Raw genomic sequence first — 26,504 nt, 5'->3', positions numbered from 1 at the left:
ATTTCTAGATAAACAGAAATTAAGGGAATGTATAAAAACCAAACCAAACTTACAAAAATTATTATAGGCAGTCCTTCCATTTGAAAACAAACAACATCAGACCACAGCCTAAATCTAGGACGCGAGATTGTACCAGCCAGATATCAAACTAGGAAATGAGCTTTCAAGGTCTGTTCAAAGCCAAAAGATTTATGACAGAGAAGTTAATCTGTAAATAACAACAATGCCAGAACAATAAAAGGGAATATATGGTATAGGTATAGAATTTTGTAAAGGAGAGGAAGGCAAGGTGACACGAAGTAATAATAGGCTGGTTCAAGCCTAGGAAGGTTAAGTGTAAATTTCAAGGTAAGCACAAAGAAAGAAACGTACTCATCAAAATAAAGAAGAAAAACATAAAGTCTCAGTTAAAACAAAATGTACAAAAAAAAAAGAAAGAAATGGAAAAAAAGAAAACACAAACAACGGGAATTTAGCAGAAGAGTAAGAGGAAGAAAGAAAACATCAACACCACAAAAAAAAAAGCACTACAAAATGACAGCAATAAACTCATACCTATTAATAATTATGCCGAATGTAAATGACCTACATGCACTCATAAAGAAACAGAGAGTGACAGAATGGATTAAAAAACAGGATCCATCAATATGTTGTCTTCAAGAAACACACCTTAGAAACAAAGACATAAATTTATTAAAAATCAAAGGATAGGAAAAAAATATATCAAGCAGACAGCTACGAAAAAAGAGCAGGCATGGCAATACTACTCTCAGATAAAATAGCTTTACAACAAAATTCACAGTAAAAGACAAAGGCACAATATAATGATTAAGGGGATGGCCTATCATGAAGATATAGCCATAATAAATATCTAGGAACCCAATGAGAGGGCTCCAAAATGCGTTAAAAAAAAAAAAAACGCTAACAACACTGAAAAGAGAAATTGACAATTCCACAATAATAGTATGAGGCTTCAACACACCACTCTTGGAAAGGACAGAACATCTAGAAACAAACTCAAAAAAGTTACAGAACATCTAAAGGCCATAATCAGCCAGCTTGAACTCATAGACATATATAGAACACTCCACCCAACATCTGCAAAGTTCACTTTCTTTTCCAATGCACATGGAACATTCTCCAGAACAGAACACATCTTAGGCCATAAAGCAACTCCCAACCAAATTCAAAATATTGAGATATTACAAAGCATCTTCTCTGATCACAACACCATCAAAGCAGAAATTGACAACAGAAAGAGCAAGGAAAAAATCAATTACGTGGAAACTGAATAGCACCCTGATTAAAAACCATTGGGTAACAGAGGAAATCAAAGACAGAGTCAAAAATTCATAGAATCAAACAAGAATGAAAACACATCGTACCAAAACCTTTGGGACACAGCAAAGGTAGTGCTGGAGGTCAATTTATAGCAACAGGTGCACACATCAAAAAGAAGAAACGGACAAAATCCAAATATTAGCTATACAACTCAAACAAATACAGAAGAGCAAAAGAAACACAAGCCACCAGAAGAAAGGAAATAATAAAGATCAGAGCAGGAAAAAAAAAAAAATCAAGAATGGAAAAACAACAGAAAAAAATCAACAAAACCAAAAGTTGGTTCTTTGAAAAGATCAACAAAATCAACAAACCACTGGTCAAACTGACAAAAGGAAAACAGGAGAGGACACAAATAACCAAAATACAAAATGAAATGGGGGACATTACAGCAGACCCAACTGAAATAAAAAGAATCATAGCAGAGTGTTATGAAAAACTATACTCCAACAAATTTGAAAACCTAGAGGAAATAGACAAATTTCTAGAAGCACACTACCTATCCAAACTAACACAAAATGATGTTGAAAATCTGGACACATAAAAAGAGAAGAGATTGGAAAGGTAAAAAAAAAAATTTCCCAACTAAAAAAAAAGCTGCGACCCAGATGGTTTCACTGGAGAATTACACCAAACATTCAGAGAAGAGCTTACACCAGTACTACTCAAACTATTTCAGAACATAGAAAAGGAAGCGGTTACTTTCAAATTCATTCTATGAAAGCCAGCATAACCCTAATACCAAGGCCAGGCAAAGACATCACAGAAAAGAAAATTACAGACCAATATCTCATGAATATAGATGCAAAAATTCTCAACAAAATTCTAGCCAATAGAATGCAGCATCATACGAAAAAAATAATACACCACAACCAAGTAGGATTCATCCCAGGCATGCAAGGATGGTTCAACGTTAGAAAACTAATTAATTTAATCCACCAGAGAAATAAAAGAATCACATGATTACCTCAATTGATGCAGGAAAGGCATGACAAAATCCAACATCCATTCCTGATAACAGCTCTCAATAAAATAGGTGTAGAAGGGAAATCCTTGACATAATAAATGGCATCTATACGGAGAACACTGGTAGAGTAGTGGTTAAGAGCTGCAGCTGCTAACTAAAAATGTCAGCAGTTCGATTCCACCAGGCACTCCTTGGAAACACAAAGGGGCAGTTCTATTCTGTCCTATAGAGTCTCTATGAGTTGGAATCAACTTGACAAAAATGGTGATGGCTTTTGGGTATACAAAACCAACAGCTAACATCATTCTTAATGGAGGGAGGGGAAAACACTTCCCTTGAGAACAGGAACAAAACGAGGATGGGCTTTATCACCACTCCTATTTAACATTCTACTGGAAGTCCTAGCTAGAGCAATAAGGTAAGAAAAAAGAAATAAAGGGCATCCAAATTGGCAATGAAGAAGTAAAACTGTCCCTATTTGTGGATGATAGGATACTATACACAGAAAACCCAAAGGCCCCAGGAGAAAACTACTAGAACTAATAGAAAGATTCAGCAGATTAGTAAAATACAAGATAAATATAGAAAAATAGTTGGATTCTGATAAAGAGAACAATGAAAAGGAAATCAGGAAAATGATACCATTAAAAAAAAAAATTTATAATAGCCCCTAAAAAAAACAAACAAACAAACCCACTGCTGTCAAATCGATTCTGATTCATAGCAACCCTACAGGACATGGTAGAACCGCTCCCATAGAGTTTCCAAGGAGTGCCTGGTGGATTTAAACTGCCAACCCTTTGGCTAGCAGCCATAGCACTGAACCCTGGTGGCGTAGTGGTTAAGCATATGGCTGCTAACCAAAAGGTTAACAGTTTGAAACCACTAGCCGCTTCTTGGAAAGCCTATGGGGGAGTTCTACTCACTCCTATAGGGTTGCTATGAGTCGGAATTGACTCTATGGTTACAGGTTTAAAAAAATAAAATATTTAGAAATAAATCTAAACAAGGATGTAAGGACCTATAAAAAGAAAACTACAAAACACTACTGCAAGAAGCCAAAAGAGATCTACATAAACGGAAAACATACCATGCTCGTGGATAAGTAGATTCAACATTGTGAAAATGGCAATTCTACCCAAAGGGATTTACAAACACAATGCAATTCTGATCCAAATACCAACAACATTATTTAAAGAGATGGAAAAACTCATCATTAACTTTATATGGAAAGGGAAGAGTCCCTGGATAAGTAAAGCACTATTGAAAGAAAAAATAGGAGGACTTGCACTATCTGACCTCAGAACCTACTATACAGCTACAGTAGTCAAAATGGCCTGGTACTCGTACAATGACAGATACATTGACTAATGGGACAGAATTGAGAACCCAGATGTAAATCTATCCACCCATGGTCACCTGATCTTTACCAAGGGTCCGAAGTCCAACAAATGGGGAAAAGAAAGTCTTTTTAACAAATGGGGCTGGCAAAACTGGACGTCCATCTGCAAAAAAATGAAACAGGACTCTTACCTCATGCCATACACAAAAACTAATTAAAAATGTATCAAATATCTAAATATAAAGCCAAATACTATGAAATTCATAGAAGAAAAAATAAGATCAAATCTAGAGGCCCTAACACACAGAATTAACAGGATACAAACCATAATTAACACAGAAACTCAAGAAGATAAGCTAGATAAATGGGACCCTTCAAAAATTAAACACTTATGCTCATCAAAAGACTTCACCAAAAGAGTAAAAAGAGAACCTACAGACTGGGAAAAAATCTTTGGCTATTACAAAGCTGACAAAGGCCTAATCTCTAAAATGTACTGTAAAATCCAACACCTCTACAACAAAAATACAAAAACTCAAATAAAAAATGGGCAAAGGACATGAATAGACACTTCACCAAAGAAGACATTCGAGGGACTAACAGACACAAGAGGAAATACTCAAGATCACTAGCTGTTAGAGAAATGTAAATCAAAGCCACAATGAGACACCATCTCACCTGGTCATTACTGGCACTAATTAAAAAACCAGAAAATAGCAAATGTTGGAGAGCCTGTGGTGAGATTGGAACTCTTATACACTCCTGTTGGGAACGCAAAATGGTACAACCACATACGGAGCTTCCTTAGAAAGCTAGAAGTAGAAATATCATATGATCCGGCAATCTCACTACTAGGAATATATCCTAGAGAAATAAGAGCCGTCACATGAATAGACATATGCACACCCATGTTCATTGCAGCATTATTCACAATAGCAAAGAGATGGAAACAACCCAGATGCCCATCAACAGATGAATGAATAAACACACTATGGTACATACACACAGTGGAGCACTACGTAACAATAAAGAACAATGATGAATATGTGAAGCATCTCACAATGTGGATGAATCTGGAGGGTATTATGCTGAGTGAAATAAGTCAATCACAAAAGGACAAATATTGTATGCGATCACAACTATAAAAACTCATGAAAATGTTTACACATAAAAAGGAACAATCTTTGATGGCTATGTGGGAGGGCAGGGTTGGGGATGGAAAAAAGCTAAATAGGCAATAGATAAGTGATAATTTTGGTGAAAGGTAACACAGTACACAGGGGATGCCAGCACAGCTTGTACAAGGCAGGGTCATGGATGCTCCATAGGGACTCCCTGAGGGGCGAAATTGCAGGGATGGTGGCAGTGGGGACCGTGGTCTCAGGGAACATCTAGCTCAATTGGCATAACATAGTTTATAAAGAAAATGTTCTACATTCAATCTTGGTGAGTGGCGTCTGGGGTCTTAAAAACCTGTGAGCGACCATCTAAGATACTCCACCAGTCTCACCCCGTCGGGAGCAAGGGAGAAAGAAAAAAACTAAAGACACAATGGAAAGATTAGTCCAAAGCACTAATGAACCACAACTAGCACAACCTCCACCAGTATGAGTCCAGAACAAGTAGATGGTGCTGGGCTACCACCACTGAATGCTCTGACAGGGATTACAATAGAGCGTGCAAGACAGGCCTGGAGAAAGATGCAGAACAAAATTCTAACTCACACAAAAAGACCAGACTTACTGGCCTGACAGGTACTGGAGAAACCCCGAGAGTATGGTCAACAAGCACCCCTTTAGCTCAGTAATGAAGTCACTCCTGAGGTTCACCCTTCAGCCAAAGATTAGACAGGCCCATAAACAAAACGAGACTAAAGGGGCACACCAGCCCAAGGGAAGGACTAGAAGGCAGGAGGAGACAGGTAAGCTGGTAATAGGGAACCCGAGGTTGAGAAGGGAGAGTGTTGTTGACCTGTTGTGGGTTGATAACCAATGTCGTAAAACAATATGTATTCTAAGTTTAATGAGAAGCTGGTTTGTTCCATAAACCTTCATTTTATAGTGCACTTAAAAAAAAAATCAGAAATCCAGTGATGATGTGGACTGTCACCACTTCTATTAAATGTCTTACTGGAGTCCCTAGATAAAACAATAATAGAAGAAAATGAGGAAACATCAGAGTAATTGAAAAGAAAGTGGTAAAATTGTCTTTATTATCAGAGGTCATTATCATTTATGTATACAATCCTTAGGAATATACAAAATATGTATCAAATAATAAGTGAAAATAGACTGGTGGCAGGATGCAAGTTCAAAAAATAAAAATAAATTTCATTTTTATATTCTAGCACCAAATAGTTTGAAATATAAATTTAAATATAATAAATGTATTTTTAAGTACCATTTAGAGTAGCATGCTGTTGTTAGTTGCCTTCAGTTCCAACTCATGGCAACCCCATGTGTGCAGAGTAGAACTACTCCACAGGATTTCGAAGGCTGTAATCTTTCAGAAGCAGATCATCATGCCTATCTTCTGAGGCAACTCTGAGTGAGTTCGAACTCACTAACCTCTTAGCTAGCAGTCAAAGGCTTAACCCTTTGTGCCACTCAAATACTTCTTAGAGTAGCATAAAAATTGTAAATTACTTGCATTGAATTTAACAAAATTGTAGATCTCTACACTGAAAACCGTAAAACTTTATAGAGATAAATTAGAGAACTATATAAATTGAAAGATATATCATGTTCATGAATTGGAAGATTTACTGCTGCTATAAATGTCAAGTATGTTGATTCCAAATGTATATCTACAGGTAGAGAAATGGACTCTGGGCAGTCCCATAAATTCAGTGAACTCACCATGACTTGGTCCTGGCTCCTATATCCTCCACATTAACTAGGTTCCAAAATAATGTTTCAAGTCCTAAGGTATCAAGGCCATTTGGACTCTATGTCCAACCTAAAAACCAAACCAAACCCACTGCCGTTGAGTCAATTCTGACTCATAGCGACTCTATAGGATGGAGTAGAACTGCCCTGTAGTGTTTCCAAGGAGCGCCTGGTGAATCCGAACTGCTGACCTCTTGATTAACAGCAGTAGCACTTAACCACTACGCCACCAGGGTTTCCCTACAGTTCCCAGTATATCTGGCTCCTCCCTAGCATGTAGGTGTCCATGTAAACATTCATATGCTCACTTGGAGAAGTACTGGAGAAATCATTACCATACATACTTGCCTTGGTATTTCTGAGTCTTTCCTCATGGAGTCTCAGTCTTCTCTTCAGGAAACGGATTCCAAGTCTAAAAATGAACTCACTTCTAGAAACTGGGGAAAAGATCACAACATTGTTTTTGTGTAGTGGCTCTCAACTACCCGATCATCAATCCATTATTTTGTTTGATTGTATAGAAATCACCAATACCATAGCTCATTACAGAATATATAGTCGAATATTAACCATCTCCATAGATTTCTGCAGGTCAGAAATCTCTGAGTTGGCATTTCATTACAATAATTGTGCCTACCTTACATAATGAAATCAAAGGGCTGAACGAAAGATTCCAAAGGGTGGTTCAAGAAGACAAAGTAAAGTATTATGATGACATGTGCAAAGACCTGGAGATAGAAAACCAAAAGGGAAGAACATGCTCAGCATTTCTCAAGCTGAAAGAACTGAAGAAAAAATTCAAGCCTTGAGTTGCAGTACTGAAGGAATCTATGGGGAAAATATTAAATGATGCAGGAAGCTTCAAAAGAAGATGAAAGGAATACACAGAGTCACTATAACAAAAAGAATTGGTTGATGTTCAACCATTTGAGGAGGTAATATATGATCAGGAATCGATGGTACTGAAGGAAGACGTCCAAGCTACACTGAAGCATTGGCGAAAAACAAGGCTCCGGGAATTGATGGAATACCAATTGGGATGTTTCAACAAACAAATTGCAGTGCTGAAAGTGCTCACTCATCTATGCCGAGAAATTTGGAAGACAGCTTCCTGGCCAACCAACTGGAAAAGATCCATATGCATTCCTATTCCAAAGAAAGGTGATCCAACCAAATTTGAAAACTATGGAACAATATCATTAATATCACATGCGAGCAAAATTTTGCTGGATTGTTCAAAAGTGACCACAGCAGTATATCCACAGGGAAGTGCCATAAATTCAAGCTGGATTTAGAAGTGGACATGAAACAAAGGATATCAATTGCTGATGTCAGATGGATCCATACTGAAAGCAGAGAATAACAGAAAGATGTTTGCCTGTGTTTTATTGGCTGTGCAAAGGCATTTGACTATGTGGATCATAACAAATTATGGATAACATTGTGGAGAATGGGAATTCTGGAACACTTAATTGTGTTCATGAGGAACCTGTACATAGATCAAGGCTCAGTTGTTTGAATAGAATAAGGGGACACTGCATGGCTTAAATTCGGCAAAGATGTGTGTCACAGCTGTGTCCTTTCACCATACCTATTCAATCTGTATGCTGAGCAAGTAATCCGAGAAGTTGGACTATAAGAAGAAGAATGGGGCATCAGGGTTGGAGGAAGACTCATTAACAACCAGGGTTACGCAGATGACAAAATCTTGCTTGCTGAAAGTGAAGAAGACTTGAAACACTTACTGATGAAAATCAAAGACCACAGCCTTCAGTAGGATTACACCTCAACGTAAAGAAAACAAAAATCCTCACAACTGGGCCAATAAGCAATATCATGATAAAGTGAGAAAAGATTGAGGTTGTCAAGGATTTCATTTTACTTGGATTCACAATCAACACCCAAGGAAGCAGCAGTCAAGAAATCAAAAGACGCATAGCATTGGGCAAACAGCTGCAAAAGTTCTCTTTAAAGTGTTAAAAAGTAAAGATGTCACCTTAAGGACTAAGGTGTATCTGACCCAACCTGTGATGTTTTCAATCGCCTCATATGCATGTGAAAACTGGACAATGAATAAGAAAGATTGAAGAAGAATTGACACCTTTGAATTTGGTATTGGCAAAGAACATTGAATATACCATGGACTGCCAAAAGAATGAACAAATCTGTCTTGGAAGAAGTACAAACAGAATGCTCCTTAGAAGCAAGGATGATGAGACTTCATCTCACATATTTTGGACAAGTTGTCATGAGGGATCAGTCACTTAAGAAGGGCATCATGCTTGGTAAAGCACAGGGTCAGCAGAAAAGAGGAAGACCCTCAACGAGATGGATTGTCACAGTGTCTGCAACAATGGGCTCAAGCATAACAACGATTGTGAGGATGGCTCAGGACTTGGGAGTGTTTTGTTCTGTGGTACATATGGTCGCTATGAGTTGGAACTGACTTAACGACACCTAACAACAACAACAACCTGCCATAAGGAAGTCATTCTCCCCCCCAAATACAGTAGAAATAAAAATCATTGCCCTAACCCATACTTTTCACAACCTTGAAGCATATTCCCATCTGATATCAAAATATATTCTCATATACGGCAAGTCAACTCAGTGTAGAGAGAGTGTAACTTTCTCTTATTTAATAGCGGTAATACATGCATAAGAAATAAGTGGCATGTTTGTCAAAACTGTAGGTTTCTGAGGCATATCTCTGATGTACTGATCAGAATATCTTTTGCAATTCCAAGAAATCTTCACTTTTAAAAGGATATCCCCCATGTCATTCTGAAACACACTAAAATCTGAGGAAAAATTACCTCAGTAGGGAAGCTAATCCAAGAAATGACAGACAGGTACAGTGGTCAATTCAAGAAGTAATTTGGACAAATATGGTTACCGTATGTTTATTCAATATGACACAATGAAAAGAGATTCCAAATGGCGGTTAGGCAAACTTGATTTGTGTTTATAAATTCATTGCTGACATGTTGATTCTGACTCATCAGAATTCTATAGGGCAGAGTAGAACTGCCCCATAGAGTTTCCAAGGAGTGGTTGGTGGATTTGAACTGCTGACCTTTTGGTTAGCAGCCATAGCTCTTAACCACCTAGTCACCAGGGCTCCTTGTCAATTTATTCATAATAGTATTAGGTGGTACCAGGATGGATGGGAAGCAAAGTTAGCCCTTCAGAGAAGGGATGTATTAAAAAACCAGATACAGTTTTGGTAACTTGGAGTTTAGAGCAGAGCTCTCCTCTAAGAGAGGAAACTGACGTATGAGTCTGGTAACTAGGCAAATTAGCAAATGTTTATTAAGAGACAAACCCTGGTCTAAGGATAGCACTGACATCAGGTAGGGTTTTAGGAGTTTCTGGGAATCAGGGCCTACATTGACGATCAAATTTTCCATTTGATTATTGGTTCTGTGATCTTACTAATAAGATGATTTAATTCAAAGCTCCGGGAAATTGCAAAATGAGGCTTCTGACATGCCAGATTTGACCCAGAGTCAGCCCCTGTGAGTGACCTGTTGGTAGGTCTGGTTATGAGCTGCTACGTGCACAACAAAAGTAAACCAACGCATTTGAATCAAGATGGTATTCCATCCCGTGACACTTCATTAAGCTCTCCCTAAAGTCCCATATTTTTAAATGTAAACACAATAGTCAGTGAATAATTCATCAGCTACTTCATTTTCTCTTTTACCAGTATGTCTTCCCTCAATATTACTATTTGAGCTTCAGTTTTACCAGTTATCATCAAGTTGACTCTGAATCATGGGGACCTCATGCGTGTCAAAGTAGAACTGTGCTTCATAGGCATTTTAGTCATATAGTGCTGCTATCGGAAACCCTTGTGGTGTAGTGGTTAAGTGCTGTGGCTGCTAACCAAAAGGTCGGCAGTTCGAATCCGCCAGGTGCTCCTTGGAAACTCTACGGGCAGTTCTACCCTGTCCTATAGGGTCGCTGTGAGTCAGAATTGACTCGACGGCAGTGGGTTTGGTTTTGGTTTTTTACTGCTGCTATAACAGAAAGACCACAAGTGGATCATTTTAACAAAGATAAATTTATTTCCTGACAGTAAAGTAGGCTAAAAGTTGAAATTCAGGCTGTCACCTCCAGGGGAAGCCTTTCTCTCTCTGTTGGCCTTCTCATCAATCTTCCCCCAGACTAGGAGTTTCTCTGCGCGGGGATCTTGGGTCCAAAGGACGCACTCTGCTCCTGACACTGCCTTCTTGGTGTTATGATGTTCCCCCTCTCTGCTTGCTTCCCTTTGCGTTTTATGTCTTGAGAGGTAAAAGGTGGTTCAGGCCATACCCCAGGGAAACTCCCCTTACATTGGAGCAAGGATGCGACCTTAGTAAGAGTGTTACAATCCCACCCTAATCCACTTTAACATAAAATTACAATAAACAAACGGGAGGACAACCACACAATACTGGGAACCAAGGCCCAGCCAAATTGATCCATATTTTGGGGGACACAATTCAACCCATGACAACAGGGCTTTGAATGGCTGCTTTTTCAGAAGCAGATCACCAGGACTTTTTTCCTAGGTGCTTCTGGACACAAACTGTCAACTTTTTGGTCAGCAGCAGGTGAGGTAACTGTTTCCGCCACCCAGAGACCCTGCTTCAGCTTTACTTCCCAGTACACTGTCGCTCTTAGATTCTTCCTCTTCCAGGACAGCACAAGTGATGACTCTGGGGGCTTTAACCGAGCAGGTCTTATTAATGCAATTACTGAAAAAATACATTTCAAATGCTACCTTACTTTGTTCATGACATATTTAAAAAGTAATCCCCCCAGTTATAAAAAATGGATATTATTTCCATTTCTGCTTTTGTGCTGCAAGTACCTTAGTGTGGTTGAGAAACGCCGTTCAGTTCTTGATTTTTTAAAAAGTATATGCAAAGCATGTCATTTTCACAGCATGTTTCAATCCATATTAGATTTCTTAACATGGTATCTTATTCCAGTCAAGCTATTTGAAGCTATATTGATTTAGAGATGTTTTAGTCTGTTACTGACCACTCTTTATCTGCGTATGAAACATTTGTGAATTTTGCTTAATGAACCAGTAGCAATTGTTGCAAATATTTAATGCATTTTTCAATAACTATTGAAGTATGTAGCTAATCTTGGTAACATCTTTAATTGGAATCATTAGACAAACACTATTTTCTCAAAAAAGCTTGTTTTTATAACTTTCTTTGGGCTTTTTTTTTTTGGGCTAGTTGCATTTGCTTTTGAGAGCTATCTGAGATGTATATCAGCAAGTATACATCTTTTTTTTTCTTGATATGTTAACGCCCCATCTACAATGTTTTTAAAAAACATAGTCCAGCTTTGAGATGAGTTTTATAATTGCTTTCAAGTCTATTAAAAGTTTTCTAGACATATTACACAAAGGAAAAAAATAAAGTAAGTTTCTAATTAAATTAAAATGTTGTTTAGCTATTTGTGAGGCACCATGTTGCAACAGAAAGAGAGGCAGTGACCTAGTTATTTAATGATTAGAGTTTTAGTCCTGACTGTCAGAAACTAATTCATTTCCTATATCTGAGCTTACATACCCTTGGTCAAAAACTAACATATTTATGTATTGGAAAGGAACCCAGGCTAATCCTGCCACCTCTAAAATGTTTACTTTCTAAGTATCATTTGAAGATGTGGCATTACCAAAAGTCTATATTAGAGAAAAATATCTGAAAATATCAATTCTAAATTATAGTTTGACTGACTCCTTTCCATGTCTGGATGGATTAGCTATTTACTTAACTGACTAAACAGTTACTTGCTTTGTCCTAGAAGGGGAAGATCAGCTCTTCCCCACGGAATATGTTGTTTTTTACCCTCCAACAGGGTCTTAGTGCATGGTACAGCTTAAGAGTCCTAGATGTTGGTAGAAGACGTTAGTGTTTGTCTTGAATCTATAACTGGTTGTGAAATTAGCGACCAGTGGCTTCAGCCTTCACACCCTATTTTTCTTGCGTGGGCTGTGTATGGAGGAACATTGAAGACCACTCAGCCATTGTACTCTCTGGCCTATTGGTGTGGGACAGAGTCCTCTATCATATTATGGCAGTGACTTACAACTATAGACTTCTAGAAGGGCGTGTGAGACATAGGCAACTAAACCAACAAATCTATGAAAATCTTCTGGAAGCAGTTATTACCACCCTGGGAAACAAAGCATCTCATCATTTTGAGGGGTTGAATTGGTAAGCAGTGGGCTGCTTCTTCATTGAGCACAGTGTGCATCTCTGGAAGTATAGTACACATATTCCCAAAAGAAAACATTCGTTTTCACCACTCATCGGGGCCTCAATACGTAGTTTGTTACAAAGGCATTAACTTTGCATAAGAAGAAAAGGGGTTTTGTCCCTGGTCTCCAATTAGAACTGAAAGCACAGTCAGCCTCTCAATAATACACCTTAACTACTACAGGCTTTCATATGAATTTCAGATTCTCTAAGGACATGCATGAAGCTGTCAGGAAAAAATGTGACAAAACATGGTGAGGTTGATGTGGTTGGGTTGATAACAAACCAAGGAAGCTTCTGCTGGTTTTAGATTTCATGCTGTGTGCATCTCAATCAAATATAAGGGTAACACTGGCTAAAGTTCCCCATAAAGGAGCCCTTTCCCTAAAGAACTACAAAAAATGACTCAGATTGTTTCATTTCTGTTTTTCTCATTTATTTTATTTTCTTCCTTTTTGGAAGCCTCTTCCTGAAAATTAGCTGAGCAGTTGAGTTAAGCAAGGGCAAAATTTCCTTTGATGTGAAGCTGGCCTAAATAGTGATTTTGGAACCATCCCAAGTACATAGTAAAGAATGTCTAGCATTCCAGGTCCATTAAGGAGTGATATGTAACCACTTCCAAATGTTTTCTGCTTTACTGATACAAGACCACTTTATAAAGTGGCAGTTAAATACAAATAGGCTTTTAACCTGAAATAGAAGCTCAATATTTCTCTATCCCCTTTAATACAAATACCGTTTTTGAAAACACCAACTCTTTTACCTTGATAAGGTACGTGGCTTAATTGATACTGTCATAATAGAATATTTTTCTCTGTTATTTGAAAGCAGTATAGTAACTGAAACCAATGAAACGATGAAAACACATTCCCCTTTTTTTCCTGTTACTTAATCACTTTGAAATATATTACATTTCTTTTCAATTTCACTAAATATTCTTTTTCATTGTGTGCATGTATATCTTATGTACATTTTGTAGCTTTATGCAATATCAACAATATTATTATAGAGGAAGTGCAAATAATTTAGATCGCCATTTATTCTTAACTCTATTGCTTCACTTGTACCAATTATTAAGTGCAAGATATTTTTGTCTTGTTCTATTCCAGTCTATTACTTTTTATAAATACAATTTTTATTAGGAAACACCATGTAACATTTATTATTTATGTTTGAGATTTGAATAAATATTAAACCAGTTCCCATCGAGTAGATTCCAACTAGTATAAAAAATGACATGCAAAATTTGAACAAATGTATAATCATTTATCTTCTAAACGTGTCTGTTGATGGAGGAAACAGCATAAAGAATTGTGTACCCTGGATTCATAGATCAAGATCCAAAGTCAAATTTCTTCTTGAGCATAGTCCTCTCCGCTCAAACCAATCGTGCTCTATTATACTTTACTACAAAAATATGCCAGACGTCTGGTAAAATATATAAAATATAACAAGATAACATCTTGAAATTGGTAAAACAAAAGTGGAGACACATACAAGATGCAAGTATGTGATTACAAAGCTTCCCTAACAATGGATATACTTAGTTCATGACAGATCTTCTTAACCATAGATGCAGATTAAACAGGTTTAGGTAACTTAAAATACAGATTCCCAGGCCCCTCACACTGAAAATCGGATTTGACTAGTTACTTAGTTACAATAGAGAACAGACCACTTATTAATACTGTCCTTGGCGGCTAACCAGAAAATCGGCAGTTTGAACCCACCAGCCGCTCCTGGGAAGAGAGATGTGGCAGTTTGCGTCCATAAAGACTTACAGCTGGAAATTCTATGGGGCGGTTCTACTCTGTCATATAGGGTCCATATGAGGCGGAATGGCAACTTTTTTTCTTTTTTTTTTTTAAAGTAAGATTAAAAACAAGTTAATTGATTTAGGATAAGCACAACAGTTTGTGGTCCTCGAACTGAGTAGATTTATCACAGGAGCGAAGCCTAAGAAGGACGTATGGTAACATAATGAACAACGTCCTTAGCAGTATCCCTATAAAAGATAGAATCGTGAAATCTGCGGAACTCTCCCTATAACAGCCATGATTTGTAGCACCCCATAGGTTGCATCGCTATTACATTTGTCAGCACTTGTGTTATTAAAAAAAGCTAAAAAATAGAAAATATCCCAGACTGGAGAAATCTACAGAGCTGGAATTTACAGCAGTTTAACACCTAGCATTTAAGGGTTAGATACAGACTAATTCTCACTGTATTGACTCTGCTAAATTGAGCAAAAAGACTTCCATCACTTAAATGAACAGGGGAAACAACCTATAAAAGTAATTAGGAAGGGAAGAAGAGTAAAATTTGTACGATAAATGGTAAGAAGAGAGTTTGTTTTGTAAGGCTTGGACATTTTGCAATAGCAAGGATAGTGTTTTATAAGTATCATCAATCTTTGTAAAGGGCTGAAACTAGTGAAAATTGAAAACAATGAAGCTCTGAAACTCAATCTATGCTGTTTGGCCAGAGAGTCTTAGATTTAGATTTTATGAATCAAAACTTCAACTGTTTATGTCTATGCCTGCATCGTTTGGTGTTGCGGGGACAAAATTACCGTCAAGACCAACTAAAATGTTGGCGTTATTGAGAAGCATCAAATGCTTAACTTTAAAATCACAAAAGACAGGTTGTAAAAGCTTAGTACTGTAACCATCAAAAGGACATATGATACAATATAAAAATCAACACTCTTAATGATGATTCAGGGATCAATTATCAGTGGCATTACGACTAAAGGCAGGATCATTTCTATTGATACTTCCATGATTGTTGTTGCTATAGTTGCTGAATGCTACTGAACCTGCTAGCCAACCTTTATCATGAACATTAAATAACTTCTCATCTCCAGTTTCCAACGTTCTGGGAGAATGGAGGTTGGAAACCTACATTTGAAAGGTTGCCATATGCTGATCTCATATTTTTTTTTTTTTAATGAAAGGCTTGTTACCCAAATATTTCCAATTAATTCAATGAGTATCTTCATATTTTATACAAGTAGAGATATCTCAGATTTTACACTAAAATAAATTTTATTTCATGTGTAGCAAAACTCGGGAGTAAAAGTCTGTAGTCCCACCCTAAAAAATTTTGGAAAACCGTGGCTGGTTACTGAAGTTCCATGTACACTTCTGATCTCCAATCACTAGAGAGAAACGATGAGCTCAGCCCTTGGTACTACTAATAAAGACTCACAGCATCAGACTATTCTAGTCTCCAAGGGGAAGATATAAGTTGTGAGGAACATCTCCTGGAAATTGGAAAATGAAAGAAAAAAAAATTACCTCTGTTTTGGGCAACTATTTTTGTTTTGTTTTAGTAAAATAGAATGTCAGTGCCTAAAGACACTCGAATGTGCTTGAACCCAGTTCTGCAGGACAGACTCAAGGAACCAAAAGATCTAGGTTACTTATTGACAGACTGATAAAAAGATACATGTAAAAAACAAAAACAAAACCCAGTGTGAAGCAGTGAACACAGTAGTAACAAATATAAAAACAATGAGCACAGGCAAATACCAAAGGTGAGAACAGTGAGTATTGACAAAAAAAAAAAACTTATCACTGATCCACCAAAGAAGAAAAAGTACTGAAGAATTAACAGAAAAAATTTTCAAAATCACTATAAACAATGTACGCTCTTTTTTGGGGGGGAGGGGGTACTTTTTTTTATTGTGATTTAAGTGAAAGTTTACAATTCAAGTCAGTTTCTCATGCAAAAATGTATACACGTATTGTTATGTGACCCTAGTTGCTCTCCCTACAATGTATTAGCACACTCCTCTCTACCCTGTATTTCCATGTCCATTTAACCAGCTGCTGCACCCTTCTGCCCTCTCATCTCGCCTCCAAACAGGAGCTGCCCACATAGCCTCGTGAGTCTTCTTGAGCTAAGAAGCATACTCCTCACCAGTATCATTTTATGTCTTATAGTCTAGTCTAATCTTTGTCTGAAGAATTGGCTTTGAGAATGGTTTTAGTTTGGGGCTAATGGAGAGTCCAGAGGCCATGACCTCTGTGGTCCCTACAGTCTTAGTTCAGACCATTGAGTCTGGTCTTTTTACTAGAATTGCAGGTCTGCATACCACTTTTCTCCTGCTCCATCAGGTACTCTGTGTTGTGTTCCCTGTCAGGGCCGTCATTTGTGGTAGCCAGGCACCATCTAGTTCTTCCGGTCTCAGGCTGATGGAGTCTCTAGTTTATGTGGCCCCTTCTGTCTCTTGGGCTCATATTTTCCTCGTGTCTTTGGTGTTCTTCATTTTCCTTTGTTCCAGGTGGGTTGGCACTAATTGATGCATCTTAGATGGCCACTTGATATCTTTTAAGACCCCAGACGCCACTCACCAAAGTGGGATGCAGACCACTTTCTTAATACATTTTGTTATGACAATTGACATAGATGTTCCCTAAAACCATGGTCCCCAGACCCCCAACTCTGCTACTCTGTCCTTCAAAGCGTTTGTTGCATTCAGGAAACTTCTTAGCTTTTGGACTAGTCCAGTTGTGCTGACTTTCCCTGTGGTGCGTGTTTTCCTTCTCTTCACCTAAAATAATTCTTGTCTACTATCTCAGTGAACACCCCTCTCCCTCCCTCCCTCTGTCCCCTTTGTAACCATCAAAGAATGTTTTCTTCTGTGTTTAAAACTTTTCCTGAGTTCATATAATAGTGGTTTCATACAATATTTGTCCTTTTGCAACTAATTTCATTCAGCGTAATGTCTTCCAGATTCCTCCATGTTATGTTTCACAGTCATCTTTGTTGTTTATCGTTGTGTAGTATTTCACTGTGTGAATGTAACATAATTTGTTGATCCATTTATCCACTGATGGGCACCTTGGTAGTTTCCAACCTTTTGCTGTTATAAGAGTGCTGCAATGAACATGGGTGTGCATATATCTATTTGTGTGAGGGCTTTTATTTCTCTAGGATATATTCCAATGACTGGGATCGCTGGATGGTGTGGTAGTTCTATTTCTAGCTTTCTAAGGAAGGGCCAAATCGATTTCCAAAGTGATTAAACTATTTTACATTCCCACCAGCAGTGTATAAGTGTTCCAGCCTCTCCACAACCTCTCCAATATTTATAATTTTGTGTTTTTTTGGATTAATGCCAGCATTTTTAGGGTGAGGTGGTATCTCATTGTAGTTTTGATTTGCATTTCTCTAAAGGCCAGTGGAAACCCTGGTGGCTTAGGAGTTAACAGCTACAAACAGCTATGGCTTTCAACAAAAAGGTCAGCAGTTCGAATCCACCAAGCACTTCTTGGAAACCCTATGGGGCAGTTCTACTCTGTCCTATACGGTTGCTATGTGTAGGAATCCACTCAATGGAAACAGGATTTATTAATGGCTAATGATCGTGAGCATTTCCTCATGTATCTGTTAGCTGCCTGAATGTCTCCTTTGATGAAGTGCCTGTTCATATCCTTTGCCAATTTTTTAATTGGGTTGTCTTTTTGTTGTTGAGGTTTTGCAGTATCTTGTAGATTTTAGAGATTAGATGCTGATTGAATTTGTCATAACCAAAAATTTTTTTCCCAGTCTGTAGGTAGTCTTTTTACTCTTTTGGTGAAGTCTTAGGATAAGCATAAGTGTTTGATTTTCAGGAGCTCCCAGTTTCTTAGTTTCTTTTCTGGTGTTTGTGCATTGTTAGTTATGTTTTGTCTTCTGTTTATGCCATATATTAAGGCTCCTAGCATTGTCCTTATTTTTTCTTCCATGATCTTTAACGTTTTAGATTTTATATTTAGGTCTTTGATCCATTTTGAGTTAGTTTTTGTGCATGATGTGAGGTATGGCCTTGTTTCATTTTTTTGCAGATCAACGTCCAGTTATGCCAGCACCATAGAGACTGTCTTTTCCCTATTTAATGAACTTTGGGCCTTTGTCAAGTGTCAGCTGCTTGTAGGATGATGAGTTTATGTCTGGATTCTTAATTCTGTTCCCTTGGTCTATACATTAGTTGTTGTACCGGTACCATGATGTTTTCATTACTGTGATGGTTTTATACATTCTAAAATCAGGTAGTGTGAGGACTCCCACTTTGCTCTTCTTTTTCAGTAAGGCTTTATTTTTCCGGGGCCTCTTCCCTTTCCATATGAAGTTGATGATTTGTTTTTCCATCTCATTAAAAAATGTCATTGGAATTTGCATAGGGATTGCATTGTATCTATAGATCGTTGAGTAGAACAGGCATTTTTCACAATGTTGAGTCTTCCTACCCATGAGCAAGGTATGTTTTTCCACTTATGTAGGTCTCTTTCCATTTCTTACAGTAGTGTCTTGTAGTTTTCTTTGTATAGGCCTTTTACGTCTCTGGTTTGATTTATCCTTAAGTATTTTTTCTTCTTGGGGACTATTGTAAATGGTATTGATTTGGTGATTCCTTATTTAACATTCTCTTTTTTTGGTGTAGAAGAATCCAACTGATTTTTGTATGTTTATCTTGTATCCTGACACTTTGATGAAATCTATTAGTTCTGGTAGTTTTCTTGTGGAATATTAAGGTTTTCTGTGTATACAATGATATCATCTGCAAATAGATACTTTTAGTTCTTTCTTGCCAATTTGGTTGCCCTATATTTTATTTTCTAGCCTAATTGCTCTGGCTAGGACCTCCAACAATATTGAGTAAGAAAAGTGGTGCAAAAAAGATCCTTATCTTGTTCCCGTCCTCAAAGAGAATGTTTTCAGACTCTCTCCATTTAGGATGATGTTGCCTGTTGACTTTGTATAGATGCCTTTTATTATGTTGAGGAATTTTCCTTCTATTCCTATTTTGCTGAGAGTTTTTATGATGAATGGATGTTGGGCTTTGTCAAAGGCCTTTTCTGCATTAATTGATAAGATCATTGGTTCTTATTTTATTTGTATCGTTGATTACACTGATTTTTTTTCTAATGTTGAACCATCCCTGCATACCTGATACGACTCCCACTTGGTCACGGTGAATTTTTTTTTTTTTTGATGTGTTGTTGAATTCTATTGGCTAGAATTTTGTTGACAATTTTTGCATCTGAGTTCATGAGGGATATTGGTCAGAAATTTTCTTTTTTTGTGGTGTCTTTATCTGGTGTTTCTATCAGGGATATGCTGTCTTCATAGAATGAGTTGGGAAGTATTCCATCCTTTTCTATGCCCTGAAATACCTTTAGTAGTCGTGATGTTAACTTTTCTCTGAAAGCTTGGTCGAATTCTCCAGTGAAGCCATTAGGGCCAGGGCTTTTTTATCTGCTGGAAGTTTTTTTTTAACTATCTTTTCCATCTCTTCTTTTGTTATAGGTTTATTTTGTTATTCTACAATTGTTTGTGTTAGTTTAAACAGGTAGTTTGTTTCCAGAAATTTGCCCATTTCTTCTGGGTTTTCAAATTTGTTGGAGTACAATTCTTCATAGAATTCTGTTATGATTCTTTTAATTTCAGTTGGGTTTGTTGTGATATGCCCCATCTCATTTCTTATTTGGGTTACTTGCTTCCTCTCCTGTTTTTCTTTTGTCAGTTTGGCCGATGGTTTATCTATCTTACTGATCTTTTCAAAGAACCAGCTTTTGCTCTCATTATCTCTTTTGATTGTTTTTCTATTCTTTCTTTCATTTAATTCTGCTCTAATTTTTATCATCTGCTTTCTTCCGGTGCCTGAGTGTTTCTTTTGCTGTTCTCTTTCTATTTGTTCGAGTTCTGGGGTGAATTATTTGATTTTGGCCCTTTCTTCTTTTTGGATGTGTACATTTATTGCTATAAATTGACCTCTGAGCACTGCTTTTGCTGTATGTCAAAGGTTCTGGTAGGATGTGTTTTCATTCTCTTTGGATTCTATGAATTTTTTTTATTTTGTCCTTAATTTCTTCTTAACCCGATAGCTTTTGAGCTAGGTGTTGTTCAGTTTCCATGTGTTTGATTTTTTTTTCCCTATTGATTTCTACTTTTATGGCTTTATGGTCAGAAAAAAATGCTTTGTAATATTTCAATATTTTGGATTCTGTTAAGACTGATTTATGACCTAATATGTGATCTATTCTGGAGAATGTTCTATGTGCCCTGGAAAAGAAAGTATACTTGGATGCTGTTGTGTGGAGTGTTCTGTTGGTTGATTGGGGCATTTAGATCTCCCATATCTTTATTGAGCTTCTTTCTGGTTGGTCTGTTCTTCACTGAAAGTGGTGTGTTGAAGTCTCCTACTATTATTGTGGAGCTGTCTATCTGTCTTTTCAATGCTGTTAGAGTTCGTTTTATGTATGTTGGAGCTCTGTCATTCTGTGCATAAATACTTAATATGTTTATGTCCTCCTGGCGTATTGACCTTTTTATCTTTATATAGTGTCTTTCCTTATCCTTTGTGGTGAATTTTACTTTTATTGCCAGAAATTAATATTGCCACTCCTCTTCTTTCTTGATTGCTGTTCGCTTGATATATATATTTTTTTCCATCCTTTGAGTTTTAGTTTGTGTCTTTAAGTCTAAGGTATGTCTCCTGTAGATAGCGTATAGACTGATTATGTGTATGTGTGCCTTTTTTTCTTTTAAATCCATTCTTCCACTCTGTCTCCTTATTGGTACATTTTGTCCATTTATATTCAGTGTGATTATTGATAGTTATGAGCTTAGTTCAGTCATTTTGATGTCTTTTTTTGTGTCATTGACAGTTTCTTTGTTCCACTTAATTTTCTGTGCTGAGTCATTTTTCTTTACATAATTTATTTTTTTTTCATTGTTTTTGATATTGCATTTGCTGAGTCTTTGTTTTTGTTGTTTTTTATTTTGATGTGTAGGATTGTTATTTTCCTTTGTGGTTACCTTAATATTTGTCCCTCTTTTCCTAAGTTTAAACCAATATTTTATTTCTTTCTATTGCCTTGACTTCCTCTCCACATGAAAGATCTATATTTTTTAGTCCCTTTTTTTTGTTTGTTTCAGTGTTGTCAACTTTTACATATGACATCTCTGTTTCCCTGTTTTGAGCATTTTTGCTTAATTTTTTTGTGTGTGTGTGTGTGTGATTTCCACACCTGGGTCAATATCTGGTTGCTCTGTCCTGTGTTCTAGTTTGGGTTGTTATCTGATATTATTGACTTTCTAACTGGTGGACTGCCTTTAGTATTTCTTGTAATTTTGTTTTGATTTTTGCAAGTTCCCTAAACTTCTGTTTGTCTGGAAAAGCCCTAATTTCACCAGCATATTCCAGATACAGTTGTGCTGTATATATAATTCTTGGCTGGCAATTTTTCTCCTTCATGGCTTTATATATGTCATCCCATTGCCTTCTTGCCTGCATGGTTTCTACTGAGTAGTCTGAGTTTAGTCTTATTGACTACCTTTGTAGACGGCTTTGCATTTATCCCTAGCCACTCTTAAAATTCTCTCTTTATCTCTGGTTTTGGCAAGTTTGCTAATATATGTCTTGGTGACTTTCTTTTGGGATCTACCTTGTGTGGGGTTCGATGAGCATCTTGGATAGACACCTTCTCATTTTTCACAATATTGGGAGATTTTTCTGCCAACAAATCTTCAGCAATTCTCTGTGTTTTCTGTTATCCCCCCCACCCCCATTCAGGTACTCCAATCAATATTGGTTGTTCCTCTTGATACAGTCCCACATAATTCTAAGGGTTTCTTCATTTTTATTTTTTTGTTAATTCTTTTATCCGATTTTTCTTACATAATTTCATGTCCAGTGCTTTATCTTCAGTCTCACTAATTCTGGCTTCTATTTCCTCAAATCTCCTCCTTGAACTTTCTAATGAGTTGTCTAATTCTGTAATTTTGTTGTTAATCTTCTGGATTTTTGTTTGCTGTCTCTCTATGGATTCTTGCAGCCTGCTAAATTTGCCATTGTGCTCTTCTATAATTTTCTCCATTGCTTTGTCTGTGTGTTCCTTGGCTTGTTCTGCATTTTGCCTGATCTCCTTCCTGATCTGTTGAAGAGCTCTGTATATCAATCTTTTGTATTCCACCTCTGGTAATTCCAGGAAGTTCTCTTCATCCAGAAGATTTCTTGATTCTTTGTTTTGGGAGCTTGCTGAAGCCATTGTGGTTTGCGTGATTTGATATTGGCAGTTGTCTACAAGCCATAAATGAGTTATTGTATTTATTTATTTTATGCTTGCTTAACTGTGTTGTAGCTTCTTTTTTTGTTTTGTTCTGTTTTTTGATACGACCAAATAGGCTGCTCTAGTGAGCTAGTTTGATTATTGGTGCCTTGAAGCTCTAGCCTCCTGTCTCTAGATGGTTAAAGCTGTTACTAGGTATGTGAGCCCAGGAGTCCATTCACTTTTCTGGTATGGATTTAGCTTAGGTGTCCAGGTAGTCAGTCACCAAATGTGCAGTGCAGACTCTCACCTATAGTCCTAGAGGAGCAGGGGTGATTGGTGTAGGCACAGGTATCTGGGTGCAATAGGGGGTCATGCACTGAGTAAGGCAGGGAGCTGACAGCCACCCCTGAGTATCTGTGAGGAAAGTGTGTCTCTGTTCCCTAGGGTGCATAGGTGGGTGGGTTTTGCATGTGGACTATGGGTACCCAATGATGTTGACTGTCAGGACTGGGAGGCACCACTTATTCTGAGACCCCTGTTGCAGGTGGCTAGCTGTCATGGGAGGAGCCACTATTCCTCAGGATCTTGATGTGGGTAGATGAGGACCCTGCTTAATAGGCAGAGCGGTGTCAAATGACATGAGCTTGCCTCTCCACCATGTAGCTAAAACAGCTGAAGTTAGACTTCAGGTATATACCCTGTTGTACTCTGCTAATGAGAGCCTACACTGTTGAAATGGTCCCACACAGGTCTAAGCAGAGGTGAGAGGAATTCAAAGTCCATGGACCCCTTATGTCTGTGCCTAGGCAAAGGAGCTGTTTCTGCCCTGAGATCCCAGCTTAGTGGAGCTGACAGATTATTTTTTCCCTGGTTGTTAATTTGTTCCTTCTCCAACCCTGGGAGAATGACTCAGGGTGAGTGCAAGTTCCTTCTTCTAGCCCCAGGGATGCAGCCAGTTGTGACCCAGTGCAGAGTGGGAAGAGAGCAGATAAGTGGGTGAGAGGTTTTTCCTGAAGGGATATTTTTGGATTGGGGTAGGTTAAATGCAGGTACTTATCATTTGCCAATTGTGGGTCGATTCTTTCTTGTTCCAGAGGGTTGAGCAGACTCTCTGCCATTTGGCCTCTCTGATGTGAAAAATGTATCCCAAATACCTCTGCTCACCTCACCACACTCCAACAGCAGTGGAATCGGCCTGTGGAGTGCTGTTTCCCACTGGGTCAGGTTTGGCAATTCCTTGTTGCTTCTGAACCATTTTTCCCTCCCCTGCCACTCAGCCCCATTCTTCGACCCTACTTTTGATGTTTGGGGCTCTTAGCTTGTCATATATAATTGATTCACTTGTTTTTTGGGGTCTTTGTTGTAAGAGGGACCACAGGAAGCATCTGACTACTCCACTGTCTTGGCCCCACCTCTTCTGCTCTTCTTTTTTTTTTAAAGAAAAAGAAAGGGAACATGAGGTACTTGATATTCCAGTGTTTTGCTATGTGAGTGCTCAGAATTAAAGATAATTTCTCTCTGTTTACCAATTATCTCATCCCTAGTCTTCCCTCTGTGTGGTGTGGACTCTGGATTATCTGTGTCAGAGACTCACAAGGTTACATCTCATCTGAGGCTTGACTGGAGAAGAATCTTCTTCCCAGCTTACATGGTTATTGGCAGCATTTGCTTTCTTAAGGGTGTCAGAGAGAGGGCCTCAGTTTAATGTTGACTGTAGGCCAGAGGTTGCCTTACTTTGCTTGCTTCATGTCATTCTCCAAGTCCAGCTCACAATATGTAGCTTGTTTCTTCAAAGCTCCCAAGGGAGAATCTCCTTGAAAGAATCAAATGAAAAATTCGTGCAATATAGTCATGTGCCTGTAATTAAGTACATCCCTTTGCCTATGCTGTATTCTATTGTTTAGAAGCTAATCACAGGCCACACCCACACTCAAGAAGAGAAGATCACGCCAAAGGATTCACAAAGGTATGAATACTAGAAGTCCAGGAACAAGGGGGCCACATTAGATTCTTTCCACCACAAATATAAGATGCAAAATCCTTAATAAAATGTTATCAGATCAAAACAGCAATGTACAAGACAGATTATGCACCATGACAAAATGGGGTTTATCTCAAAAATACAAGATTGGCATAATATTAAAAAAAAAATTAATTCCCACATTAACAGAGTAATGTAGAAATATAGAAAAACTCAATAAACAAAGAAAAGCTTATTCATAATTTAATTCAGATCACTCAGGATATATGATTTCAAAATGTAATGTTAGATAACAATAATTAAGACAGTGTAGTAAGGATAGACAAATAGATCAATCTAACAAGTAGACCACAGTTAATTTTGTCATGTAACTGTGTAGTGCCCTCCTGGTGTGACTGTGAACTCACTACTGTGACTTGCTTTAGCCAATGTGACGTTAACAAATGTGATGTAAGCAGAGAAAAAATGCTTGTGAATTATGATCTGTTATAGATTGAAGTATGTTGCCCAAAAAATACATGTAGTAAATCCTAACCTCTATGCCTGTAGTTATAATCCCATTTGTGAAAGGGTTGCCTTTGTTATGTTAATGAGGCAGGATTAGTGTGGGGTGTATCTTGAGTCAGTCTCTTTTAAGATATGAAAAGGTTAAACAAGCAGAGAAGAGATCAGGATAATATAGATGCCAAGACACATGGAGATCTCCAAAGAATCGGGAAGCAGAAGTTGAAGAGACAAGGACCTTCTTCCAGAGTTGACAGAGAGAGAAAGCCTTCCCTTAGAGCCAGTGTTCTGAATTCTGATTTCTAGCCTTCTAAACTGTGACAGGGACCAGTCCCTAGAGAAAGACATTATGCTTGGTAAGGTAGAGGGGCAACGAAAAAGAAGAAGACCCTCAATAAGATGAATTCACACAGTGGCTGCAACAATGGGCTCAAACATAACAAAGATTATGACATGACGGAGGACCGGGCAGTGTTTCATTTTATTGTACATAGGGTCACTATGATTCAGAAGCAACTCGACAGCACCTAACAAGGGGCTGTGAGAAAATTAATTTCTTTTGTGTGTGTGTGTTTGTACACAGAATGAACACATTTATTCAAATGTAGCAACTCTTCAGAAGCCACTTATATTTATGAACTATTAATTTTCTAAAATTTTGCAATCTAGGTTGTTATCACAAGAGAAATCTATAATTCTGTAGCAGCTTTTGTGATTAGTCCAGATCACTTTTATTCTTAAAGAATCTCTTTACTGATTTTTTTATGCTTTTTTTTTTAATACTTTAGATGATGATTTAGAGAACTAGCTTCTCATTAAACTCTTAGCACACATATTGTTTTATGATATTTGCTAACAACCCCATGACATGTCAAAAGTCTCCCTTCTCGAACTTGAGTTCCCTATTACCAGCTTTCCTCTCCTTTCTTGCCTTCTAGTCCTTGCCCTTGGGCTGGTGTGCTCCTTAAGTCTTGTTTTTTTTTATGGGCCTGTAATCTTTGGCTGAAGCGTGAACCTCAGGAGTGAATTCATTATTGAGCTAAAAGGTTGCCTGGGGGCCATAATCTCCTGGTTTTTCCAATCTCTGTTGGGCCACTAAGTCTGGTCTCTTTTTCTGAGTTAGAATTTTACTCTACATATTTCTCCAGGTCTGTTCAGGACCCTCTATTGTG

Source organism: Loxodonta africana, chromosome 4 (assembly GCF_030014295.1).
Source record: "Loxodonta africana isolate mLoxAfr1 chromosome 4, mLoxAfr1.hap2, whole genome shotgun sequence".
Classification (NCBI taxonomy): domain Eukaryota; kingdom Metazoa; phylum Chordata; class Mammalia; order Proboscidea; family Elephantidae; genus Loxodonta; species Loxodonta africana.
Note: the sequence above shows the minus strand (reverse complement) of the source record.